This window comes from Juglans regia, chromosome 4 (genome assembly GCF_001411555.2).
Source record: "Juglans regia cultivar Chandler chromosome 4, Walnut 2.0, whole genome shotgun sequence".
NCBI lineage: Eukaryota > Viridiplantae > Streptophyta > Magnoliopsida > Fagales > Juglandaceae > Juglans > Juglans regia.
In genome coordinates, this window is record NC_049904.1 from 11947074 (window position 1) to 11959991 (window position 12918).

The 12918-nt window shown below is 39.9% G+C and overlaps 1 pseudogene; it reads left to right on the forward strand.

Moving 5' to 3' along the window:
* LOC108992600 overlaps positions 1-12860 on the forward strand; it is a 33622-nt pseudogene extending 20762 nt beyond the window's left edge.
* The last annotated feature ends 58 nt before the right edge of the window (positions 12861-12918 follow it).

Below are 12918 nucleotides of genomic sequence, written 5' to 3' on the forward strand. Positions count from 1 at the left end.
ATATTCTGCAAGCATATCAGGGGGCACCGGAGACAAGATGCTTTGGAATCATTCTAATAAATGTATTTTCTCTGTCAGATCTTTTTACCAAAAGCTTACGAACCCCGGAAAGCCTATGTATCCATGGAAGAGCATTTGGCAGACGAAAGTCACGTCAAAAGCAGCCTTTTTTGTTTGGACAACATCGTTGGACAAGATTCTTACTACAGATAATTTGAGGAAACGACGGGTTATTGTCCTAGATTAGTGTTGTATGTGTAAGAAGCATGGGGAGTTAGTTAACCATCTGCTTTTACACTGTGAGGTGGCCAAGGGCATGTGGGATGATTTTTTCTCAAGAGTTGGATTGTCTTGGGTTATGCCGTGTAGATTGGTGGATTTTCTCGCAAGCTGGAGAGGACTATACGGCAATTCTTAGATAGCTGCAATTTGGAGGTTGGTACCAATATGTTTGTGTTGGTGTATTTGGAGGGAGAGAAACGCAAGAAGTTTCGAAGACTAGGAGAGAACACTGGAAGAGCTAAAAATTGTCTTTTTTAAATTATTGTTCTCATGGGCGGGGCCATAGTTTGTAACGGACTTAGCATCCATGATCTTCTTCTTTCTTTTGTAACTTCTAACTAGGCATTTCTTCATGTATACTTCCTGTGTACTTGGGTTTTGCCTATTTCTATGAATATAATATCTTTGATTACTTATAAAAAAAAAAAGAATAGAATATGCCATTTTTGCATAGGAACTAGCTGTAATCTACGGGATTTTAAATAGCTTCAGCATGTAAGTTGTGAGTGACATAAATATCCTTTTAAAAGCCATCTCAGCGCCATTAAAAAGATGTACCCATTATATTCTTCTGAATAATATAAATGTTTTTGACACTTCATGGATAGGGGGGAAAAGTTTCTTATAGTTGTCGGTAACAGCAATATAGAGAATCCCTACAAATCACTACACTAGTATGCCTCTCATAATCATAGATCTGAATGGATTTCAGGAGGGAGAGACTTGGGAATGGGGGCGCGAGGATGGAGTAGCGACCTTGCACTTTGGCGGATCTGGTTCGGGGTAAGCGACAGACAGACCTGCCAAAGAACCCTCAACCCATGAGTGAGAGAGGGAGATTGAGGGAGGGAAGGAGAGAGACGGCAAGCTCACCTGCACTTGGTAGAGTCGTGAGTGACAGAGCAGAGGTGTCAAGCAATGGCGCTTCTGTCAAAACCCCAAATATTGTGAGATTATAGAGAGAGGGAGGGTGGGAGAGATTCTGAGCTCACTTGGACGTGATGGCCAAGCGGCTACATGTCCTGTCACAACAAACATCGTGGGAGAGAGGGGGAGGGAGAGAGATTCTGAGCTCACTTGGACGTGGCGAAGCCACAACTGCCAGAGCAGTAGTGCCAAGCAGTAGTGCTCCTATCAACCCGAAACACCTTGAGATTAGAGAGTAAAAGAGAGAGGGTGGGAGGGAGAGAGAGACGACGAGCTTAGATGGCTAGCAACGGAGCGGCGGTGGCTGTCGTGAATGTGTGTGCGTGTGTGTGAGAGAGAGAATTGTCTGGGTTCTAGTACTCACAAGTTCGTTTTGGATTTTTATTTTTATTTTTGGTCTGACTCTAGCTGATGTGGCATCATTGACTAGGCATGCTACTTCAGCAAGTTGTAAACATGTTGCATACCGGTTGTTCTGTCATTTTCCTATGCCTATTGTTTTCCTCAATGAAAAAATCTTGATTACTTGTAAAAAAAATTGTTAGTCTGAGGAAAAATAGTTCTTTTGCCGATCAAGAATCCTAAGGCACACTTATGTTTAGGGCAATTGCAGAAGTGCTTTAGGTTCTTTCACCTTTTAGGCTTCGTTTGTTTTCACAACTCCTCTCAACTCATCTCGTCTAATCATTACTACTTTATCAAATTTCCACACAAAATAAAATAAACAATTCAACTATTTTAAATTCCGAAAGGGAAAAAACAAGATTTGCTTTCTAGTTCTTGAATAGTCTCAGAAGCTTAAGTGAAACTTATGCATTGCCATGTCTTTCTAAACATATTATTTGAAACAAAGAACAATTAGTCCAGTTTTGAGTTACCGTGTTGGTTGGCTTTCATGGGGCTGTGCAGAGAGGTAGTTATTGAACATAAGGTATTTGAGTTCAGAAAGGAGAATGAAAGGTGGTAGAGAATAACAGAGAGTAGTCGCCTTGTGGTAAAATACATTTCTTTGGATCATGAAGCCCTGGGGCGGTTGGATTTAATGGTAAGGGAATGTGCAGAGTCATTGGGTTCTTTAGAGTTCTTGAGAACTTGTAGAAAAGGAAATAATGTGTTAATGGTGAGGAGGGGATGCAATAACAATGTCAGTTTTATCTTCATCTCTGAGTGTGGGCATGAAAAGAGGAGAGGACTGATAGTGGTGCCGGAAGGAAGGAAGGGGGAGGGGTGGAGGAATTTTGGAGTTACATTGAAGGAGCTTAGTCCCCCTCCCTCTGTTTCAAGTGTGAGAAACAGAGTAGCTAAAGGTGGTGGTGCTCCGAAAAGTGACGGTGGTGCTCCATCGTGGATGGCAGCTGGTGCACAGATGTACAGTGAGGTGCTCCAAGCATAGTAGGTACAACGAGTAGTGAGTGCTGTGGTGCCAGGCATGAATTGTACAAAGATAGTGTAGAGACGAAGGGGAGATGGTTATATATTGTTGGGGTCAAATGAGGAAAATTTCTTAAGAGCGCTGGGTGATATGGAGAAAAAAGTGAGGACGTTATTAGATGAAATAGACTGGCTGAAACGCAGCGTTAAGGGTAAGGAGGTGCTGAGTTTGGGCATGGGCCGTGATGCGGGCTTTACTGAAGGGAGGGGATTGGGCCATGATGTGGGCCAGAGGGATATGGGCGTAGGGAGAGGGCATGTGGAGCAGTTAGTCTCGACGGGCTTAGAGATGGGCTCTGCTTTGGGCCAGGCTGTAGGCCCAAAGAAAGGCTGGTGGGCAAAGTAGCGGCAGACCAAGATTTCGGTCCAAGGGTCGAGTCGCCCTTCGATGGCACCGATAAGTGCCTCGCCGGTTTCCCCACCGGCACAAAAACAACAGACGGCCGGGTGATCACTTTGGTGAGCCGATAGACTCATTCCAACGGGAGGAGTTGGAGGATGGTACCAGATGAGACCTTGAGGGTTGATTTTCCGTCGTCATCGGGTGGGTTGTTGCTGGGGAGTGCACAGACTCAGTCTTGCGTGGTGTTTGAAGGCTCAGATTTTAGTCTCGCAGGCAGAGGAGGGGCTTTTGTTTGATTACCTATCCCCATTTCGTGCCCTGTGTTTGGAGAAGGCACAGACTCTGTCGTGTAGTGGATGGAGGCACAGACTCTGCCATGTGTAGTGGATGAAACCTAAGATTTTATCTTCAAATGTTCGGGGGCTCAATGATCGCAATAAATGCCTTCGTATTAAATCATTATTGCGGATGTGGAAGTGTGATGTGGTGTGTTTTCAAGAAACAAAGTTGCGATGCATTGATAGGACAATTGTGAGAAGTTTATGGGGATGCTCGTATGTGGGTTGGACTTATTTGGCCTCTTTGGGAGCCTTAGGTGGAATGTTAATTATGTGGAATAAAAGAGTGGTTGAGTTGATTGAGGAGTGTATTGGAGAGTTCTCGGTTGCGACTCATTCTAAAAATGTGGTTGATGGATGGGAATGGGCATTTGCATACTCTTGTGGTCCTAACGTGGATAGGGACATGAGATGTTTGTGGGAGGCGTTGGCGGGTATATATTCATTATGGGATGTGCCGTAGTGCATGTGGGGTGATTTTAACACTATTTGCTTCCCTAGTGAGCAATCAAGGCACTGTCGACATGCTATGGCTATGGATGAATTCAGTGAGTTTATCTTTGATCTTGACCTCATGGATCTCCCTCTGGTAGGGGGTGAGTACACTTGATCAAATGGGCGGATATGGTCGAGATTGGATAGATTCCTTGTATCTCCTTCGTGGGAAGATAAATATCCTGAAGTAAGTCAGAAACGATTAGCTCGAGTTAGTTCAGATCACTTTCTTATCCTTTTGGATTATGGGGGTATTCACAGAGGACGTCGGTATTTCAAGTTTGAAAACATATATCTAACATTGGATGGGTTTGTAGAGATGGTGCGTGTGTGGTGGTCTTCATATCAGATTACATTCTGGCAGGCAAGTTGAAGGCACTGAAACAAGACTTGAAGAAGTGGAATTTGGAGGTTTTTTGTCACATTGACAATCAAAAGATTATATTGTTGGAGGAACTGCAAGACATAGAGGATAAAGAGTTGTTGGGAGATAATTCAGAGGAGGTGTTATTAAGAAAGGGCATGGTTATGACAAACTTGTAGAGGGTTCTGTTGTTAGAGGAGACTTCATGGCTTCAAAAATCTAGGACCGTTTGGTTGAAAGAAGGTGATAGGTGTACGAAATTTTTTCACAAAGTGGCTAATTCACATCGGCGTAACAATGCTATTGAGTCACTTCAATCAAGTTCTCGTGTGTTATCTTCTCATCCTGAGGTAGAAAACCATATAGTACAGTACTATGAGAATCTTCTCACAGAATTGGTTTCATGGAGGCCGAAGCTTGATGCTTTGCATTTCGAGGCAATTGACGTGCAGAGTGCGAGTGTTTTGGAGAGACCTTTTGTTGAAGAAGAGATTTATAAGGTCATATCTGGCCTGGCAAAGGATAAAGCGCCGGGGCCGGATGGTTTTTCAATGGGTTTTTTTCAAACTTGCTGGAACATTGTGAAAGGTGATGTTATGCAAGTTTTCAGGGAATTTCACTCTTTCCAAAAGTTTGAAAAATCCCTTAATGCGACTTTTATTGCTCTCATTCCCAAGAAACACGGGGCTTTGGCGATTGAGGACTTTCGGCATATAAGTCTGGTTAGTAGCATTTATAAGATTATCTCGAAGGTTCTGGCTAACCGGCTTAGCCCAATGTTGGAACGTATTATTTCCAAGTCCCATAATGCATTTATTCAAGGGAGACAAATTCTTGATTCAGTACTTATTGCAAATGAGTGCTTGGACTACAGATTATGAGAGGGAGGTTCAGGTGTTCTATGCAAGCTTGACATGGAAAAGGCATATGATCATGTGAATTGAGATTTTCTCTTATACTTGCTTGAGAGATGTGGTTGTGGAGTTAGGTGGATTGCATGGATACGCCATTGTATTTCAACAGCTCGCTTCTCTGGTTTGGTTAATGGCACACCTGCTGGTTATTTTGATAGTTTGCAGGGATTGGGACAGGGAGATCCTTTATCTCCTCTTCTATTTGTGATAGTTATGGAGGCTTTAAGTAGGATGGTGCAGGTTGCTGTTGGGGGAGGTTTCTTATCGAGTTTTCAAGTGGGCAATAGTTCTGGTGGCCCTACTATCATCTCACACTTTCTTTTGCAGATGTTACGTTAGTTTTTTGTGAAGTGGATAGGAGCCAGATTAAAACTTTACGAGCATTGTTACTTTGTTTTGAAGCAGTGTCGGGGTTAAAGGTGAATTTGGGCAAGTCTGAGATGGTTCCTGTGGGTGCAGTCTTGTAATACCCGAGAGCCTAGCCCTTTTGAAGTCAGTCGGATGCACGAAGCCAGCCCACGATCACTTGTTGAGGGACTCGGACGGCGTCGTTTTGGTAAGTAACTCATTTGAAATTTCTTTTCTTCTGTCGGTTTCTTCTCCTTTCTTTTCTTCTTCTCTTTTCCTTCCCAGCTGCTCTGCTTCCGAAAACTCCTCCATCTCCCGTGACTCGTCCCCATGTTGTTACGGTTTTATGCGGTTTCTCTCATAGAAATTCCTTCCCGCATCACATTTGAAACACCCAGATTTTTCTCTACACAAATTTCTAGTCTAACCTTGGTTGGCGCTGCTATCTCCGTGGGTCTTCAAGCCTCTCGCCGCTGACTTGGTTACACGACAGTGAGTCATTTCTCCTCCCTTCCGTTGTTTTCTCTGTGCCTCTTAGGTGACTTTGTGAATTTTTCTTCCTTTGGGATTCGGTTTGTGCAGCGTTTTCGTGGGTCTCGAAAACCTTGGAGCCTTCGTTGGAATCCTTCCTCTGGGTTGTTCATTTTCGTTTCAGTAACTTCCACCCATTCACTGAATTTTGTTTCTCTTAATCCTATACTTGCTGTTACACATTCCATAGATCCTCTTTTATTTTTTTTTTCGGTTTGTCAATCGCGCACACACACGCTGTCTTGGTTTGCCGTGCATACACTCAGACATTAATCTTTCTTTGCGCAGACCTCTAGCTTTTCATTAGAGATTTCTATGTCAATATTGGGTGTATACTTCGGAGGTTGCTTGAATTCGAGGAGGTTCGAACTTTGGTGACTCTTCTTGGCAAGTCTCTTCCGAAGCTTTGGGTAGGGGTTAGATATTGTGGTTGTTTGTAAAATGTAGTGATGTTGCTGATTTGTTGATGGCGTGGGTAATATTTTTGCACTGCTGCAGTGACTTTTGACAATCTGTTATAGTTACAAATTTGGATTGTGTTGATGTTTTATATGTTGGATTGTGGTGGAGTGTGATGGAATTCGGGATGTTGAGGAGTATGATTTTGGATGGATTTGTGAGATTGTTTTGGACTATTAATGAGACTATTTGGTGTAAATTGATGGGTGTTTTGAGCTAGTTGTATTGGATATTTTTATGCAAGTCTTGAATTATTGAATGACTAAAATATTGATGCTTGCATTGAAAATTTTTAGTTGAAGGATGGTGGTGAAATTTGGTTTGGATTATGTTTTAATCATTGGAGTTGTTGTTGTTGGTTTTGGAAGTGATTATGGTTGGTTCGGCGTTAATAAAAGGTGGCTGTTTTGGGTTTTAAATGCGAATGGTTTGGAGAGTTGTTCGGGTTTAATTGTTATGATAGTTATTGAGTTGTGAAGGGACTGTTTTGATTTATTACTCAATAAATAGTAGCTTACTAGATTGGTTATTAAATGTTGGATATATGTTTTGTTTAGGTGGTGTTACTACTAGAGTTCCGACTCAAGGTGTTAATAATACGAAGAAGTCAAGTAAGCGGGGTTCATATACTAGTTTTGTATAAAAGAAATAAAATGAGGTTGACTTTGAGAATAAACGTGTTTGTTTTTGAAAAGAGATGATCTGAAAACAAACTCAGATGTTTATTCTGCATATGCATAAATTCAATATAAGAGTGTTTTTCTGTTATGACTGGTGTAGACATGAGCTAGTTTTGTGCACTTTGTTTCTGAACTATGTAAAAGAGCGAATATGAAAATCTAAAAGTTTTGTTATGAACAAATGAGAATATTTTGTTTCTGTTTATCTCGAACATGTGAAGTGATCTAAAGTTGTTAAGTATTTTGTTTTGATATGATGTGTCATTTGAAAACCTTGGCATGAAGTTCTGATTCTGTATATGATTGTGATCCGATTTCGATGATATTTGTTCTGATTTCTGTTAAGGCCTAGCCACGGGTATAATGGTGGTTTATAACCCTATCACGGGGGTGAAAACATGGTATACAGCCCAGCCATGGGTATAATGGTGGTTTATAACCCTATTACGGGGGTGAAACATGGTATACGGCCCAGTCACGGGTATAATGGTGGTTTATAACCCTACCACGGGGGTGAAACATGGAATACGGCCCAGCCACGAGTATAATGGTGGTTTATAACCCTACCACGGGGGTAAACATTGTATTGTCCCGATGTGATGCTAAGCGATGATATGATTATAATGTTTCAGTTTGGAAATGCCAACGGATTTTCGTTTTGGGAATAAGTTTATTTTTCTGGAAATTTCGCTCTAATGTTTTTGTATCAAGTTTTGTTAATGCTTTTCGGAAGTAAAACGGGTTGTGTCTATAATCTGAAGAAAATGTTTTGTTCTGCTTATCAAATGTTATAAATGCTCATGTTTACATGCTAGTATATGCTCTCTGCTTGCTGAGTTGTTGATAACTCACCCCTTTAATTTTCATAATATTTCAGATGACATTGATGGTTCAGCTGATGATCAGTATTAGAGTTTATGGAGAAGATTAACAGTGAATTGTTGTTGGGTATCTCGTGTTATTAGTGTTGATGCTGGAAGTTATTTATATTTTTTCTTAAGTTTGCTTCAATGGATTTAGACGGTTTATGGAGACTTATGTCAATGTTACCTTATTTCTAGTTTGTTATTTGAGACATGAAGAAGAGTTGATTTTTATTTAGGTTGTTGGATTGAAAATTGGATAAATGAGTTTATATGGTTTATTAATTTGAAGTATTTACGTTTGATTTGAAGTTTGGGAAATATAATTCTTGAATTTGGAAGTACTCTAGCTTTGTTAGAGTTGATTATCAGGTTATATGAGTTAACTCTCCGGACCCTTTCTAATATACTAAGCTTGGCGCTTGCTGGATTGTGAGGTGTCCTCTTTCCCAATGAAATATCTGGGCCTTCCGTTGGAAGCAACATTTAAGAATAGAGCTATATGGGATTGGGTAGTGGAGAAGATAAAGATAAGGTTGGCCGCCTCATTATTATCAAGAGTACTCTCACTAATCTCCCCACCTATTTTTTATCTTTGTTTCCTATACTTGTAGGGGTGGTGAATAGAGTGGAGAAACTCTTCAGGGCGTTCTTATGGGGAGGCATGGGGGAGGAAATGAAATTCTATCTGGTAAGATGGAAGACTGTATGTGTCTCAGTTGTGAATGGAGGGTTGGGAGTGTGTAACTTGAGAACTTTTAATAAAGCTTTATTAGGGAAATGACTTTGGAGATATTATTTGGAGGGGGGAGCATTGTGGAAGGATATTATTGATGCTAGATATGGTGACTCTTGGGGTGGCTGGTGCTCTAAGGAAGTGAGAGGGGAGCATGGTGTGGGTTTATGGAAGTATATAAGAAAGGGGTGGCCATGTTTTGCAAATCAAATCCGTTTTATAGTTGGTGAGGGCATCCATATTAGATTTTGGCGGGATGTGTGGTGTGGAGGTCATGCATTGGAAATGGCTTTTCCGGCCTTATACTGTATTGCAGTTAATAGGGAGGCATCAGTGGCGGATGTGCGTTTATTCTCTCATGGTGCGTACCAGTGGAATATTATTTTTAATAGGGATTTCTATGACTGGGAATTACCTATTGTTTTAGAATTCTTCAGCTTACTATACTCCACGGAGACTACTATGACTCAGCGAGATAGTTTGAAGTGGCGGTCTAATAATCACAAGATGTGTATAGTCAAGGCGTATTATAGCATCTTGACAACACAACTTGATATTACTCTGTTTCCGTGGAAGAACATTTGGAAATCTCGAGTGCCTTCTAAATTAGCTTTTTTTGTTTGGAGTGCTACTCTAGGGAAGATATTGACCACGGACAACTTGAGGAAGAGAAGATGTGTGGTGTTGGAGTGGTGCTACATGTGCAAGAAGAATGGAGAATCTGTGGACCATCTATTACTACACTGTGAGGTAACAAGGGTGTTGTGGGATGAGATCTTTCTTAGGGTTGATGTTGCTTGGGTTATGCCTATGAGGGTGATGGATTTGTTGGGTTGTTGGTCAAAGATGCAAGGTTGTCATCAAGTGGCAGCAGTGTGGGAGATGATTCCGTTGTGTATTTGGACGGAAAGGAATGCGCGTTGCTTTGAAGATAAGGAACACACAATATCCGAGTTGAAGAATGTTTTTCTCTACACTCTAATGTGTTGGTTTTCCACTATTGTATTACATGGGGATACTGTTTAGGAATTCTTGTCTTTAATTTACCTCTTTTAGAATGTATTTAGGAGCTCTTATGTATACTTCCTGTGTACAAGGGCTATGCATATTTCATTCATATATATAATATCTATCTTTTACTGATAAAAAAACTAAAAATTCCGAAAGGGAGCGATGCCATGGTTTCTCATAGAGATTAAAGCAATTGGGAAGTTTATCATCCAGAAAAACTATTTACCGCTTTTCTTTCTCTGAAGGAATTTAATCCATGATGATGCTTTTTAAGGACCTAGAAGCAGTCAGATCTTCCTAATTCGGATTGCATTTTATGATGGGAACCAAGGTGGGTCTAGTCTTAAAGATATGTTGCAAGTTCCAGATGGACCAAATATAAGTTCAAGGGTTTAAATGATGAAGATTTAACTTTGATTCATTTGATAAGCTATGGAAAGGGCAACAACATGACTTAAAGGCTTTGGGCACTCGAAGACTTTCAACTTGTTTAATTTATTTAAAGGACTTATTTTATTAGTTTAAAATAATTGGGTTTATTATGGGAAGCACTTGAGGGGGCCTATGCAAGGGCATGTTGGCAAAATTATTATTTTATTGAATTAGAGTTAGGGTTATTGTAGTGCTGTACAGTAGCCGCAACACTGTTCACTCAAGGATATTTTTGGAAGATGGGGCATTATTTTGGTTAGGGTTTTAATTAGGTTTTAGTTTAAATACACTTTGTTGCCTCGTGCTAAGAAGTTTTATAAAATTTGATGAATTTATTCATTGTGAGTTGAGTTTCACTTCTCTTGTTCTTAATTGAACTTTTAAACTTATCAAAGGTAAATCACAACCGTTGTGGCGTTCCCCCTTTGTAATCTGGGTTTTTGAGACGGGTTCTTCAACGGGTCTAGATTTTAATATAATGTAGGTTCTTGAAACGAGTTCTCATTGGGTCTAGGTTCTCCATCCATTGTCTTGATTTTGGCTTTCTTGGAGAGTTTCAAATTGATTGTGGGTTTAGGGATTCCATTCTTGGGGGTTCATATCACTTTAGCTTTCATGACCCTAGCAGTAACTCTATTTCATTTGCATTATTTCACATGTGGCATTTGCTGTCCTTCCTGTTCTATTGAGGCAGGTCTCAGTGCTATTTCGTAAGGATTGGCCGAGAGACGGATTGGAACTTGTGCCTTGTGATATGGTATAGTGGTGTAAGGTGTATCTCCCATTTTCTTCTCTTGGACTAGATTGGCATTAGTTGAGAGATTCAAGCTAGTGAAAATAGAGAAAAAACTGGTAGGTTGAGTTTTGCTGAAAGGCAAGTGTGCTAATATTAAGGGAGTATTTCTTCTAGTATTCTATCCTCATTTACTATTGTTTCAGAATGGTTTTGATCTCTCTATTCCAGATTTTTTGAGCATTTGCAAAGTTGAGACCAAGAATGGGAATTCACTTTCTATCGGAGTTTGGAAACTCTGTTCATTCAGTTTTGCTTTTAACTGGAATTTTACTGTCATTGCTTGTGTCTCCATTAGAATGTTTTCCTCTATCCATTGCAGTATTTCCGAAGCATAGTGGACAATGTTGATAAATTCATATGTACATTAAAATACCGGTTATGCTTATTGAATAAAACACGTGGAGAGGGGGGTTAACTGAAAATGTTTCATGATATTATCTTATTGCAGGAGTCATTCCAGAGATTATTGCACAAACAAGATGGAACTAGAGCTGAGTGGGAATATCCTTTTGCTGTTGCTGGGATCAATATTTCTTTCTTGTTGGCTCAAATATTGGATCTTCAATCAGGTAATTTGGATTTCTGAAAGGAAGAATACTCAGTGTCAGTTGCAATCCTCTCATCAATAACCAGATGCTGAAAACTATTCCCACTCCAATGAATGATTAACGATAAAGCTCTATATCAGAAGACTCTGGTGGAGAGTGTCATTTGTCTTTTTGTTGCATCTAATGCCAGACTTCCCATCTTATAATTGACTGTTTGTTTCAGACTAAAATGTTTATTTTTTTTTCTAAAAAAAAGAATATTTTCCACATTTTCTGGTTTTTAGTTTAGTTTAAAAATGTTTGTCAAGGGAAAGCGAATTTTAGGCTAATGCAGAAATGACACAGAATTCCCAGGTTCTGAAGCTTTCTTCCCTCTGCCCGCCCCATCATCCACACCCACCCTTCCGAACTACTCATTCCCCCCCCCCTCGCCGCAGCCCCCCCTCCAAATCATAATGACGGTTTTCTTTCTGGGTGTTGCAGGATGTGGTGATTTCCTTGTGTGTATGTTCATGGAAAGTTTCTGCTACCAACTAGAATTTGAAAACCTTTTCAATGTCTTTTCTAAGATCTCAATCAAATAATTGAAAATCATTAATTTTCGCCAAAAGTTAGTTTCTTTTGAAAAATGTTTTACCTAACTCACACATATTCACCTTTTCTTGGTCATTGTAAATTCTGAGGTTTTATTTACAGAGAATGTCGTTTTTCTATATAATTTTATTTTGCAGGAAAACCGACTTCATTGGCAGGAATTCGCTTTCTAGAATTGCTTGGGGAGGATGAAATGGCATTTGATAACCTCTATTGTGTAGCGTTTCAAATGTTGGATGCTCAATGGCTTGCAAAGCGTGCTTCTTATATGGATTTCAATGTAAATAATTTTAACAAAGTCATATCCTGTCCATGATCTAACAAAAGTTTTGTATTGAAACGATGTTTGTTCGGTATTTGCCTAACGAAGTCTGCCATTGGCTGTTTATTATTTTGATTCTTACTATTTTTTCGGTTTTGTATATTTTCAGGATGTTCTCAAGTCAACAAGAATCCAGTTAGAGCGCGAGTTTGCACTTGAAGATGTCTTTGGCGTGAGAGATTTACCAAGCATACAACCTCTTGAGGAGATAATCTACACTACTTATATTAGTCTGTCAACCTTCTTTTTTTTTTTTTTTTCCTGTTCTCTGCAGATTTTGTAACATAAGAATTGTGTCCATATCTCTGAAACCACACCAAAAATTGTGTTCTTTAAAATGCCATTCTAGTGTTTGGCCAATCTTATATTACAATGTTAAATGGCACCCACCTATAAGAGTCTCTGATCTATGTTTGATTCTTTAATTTCATTGAACTTAATCTTTAGTTGCATAACTTGTAAGATTATTGTGCGACATCGGATAATTAATACTCATGTTAGAAA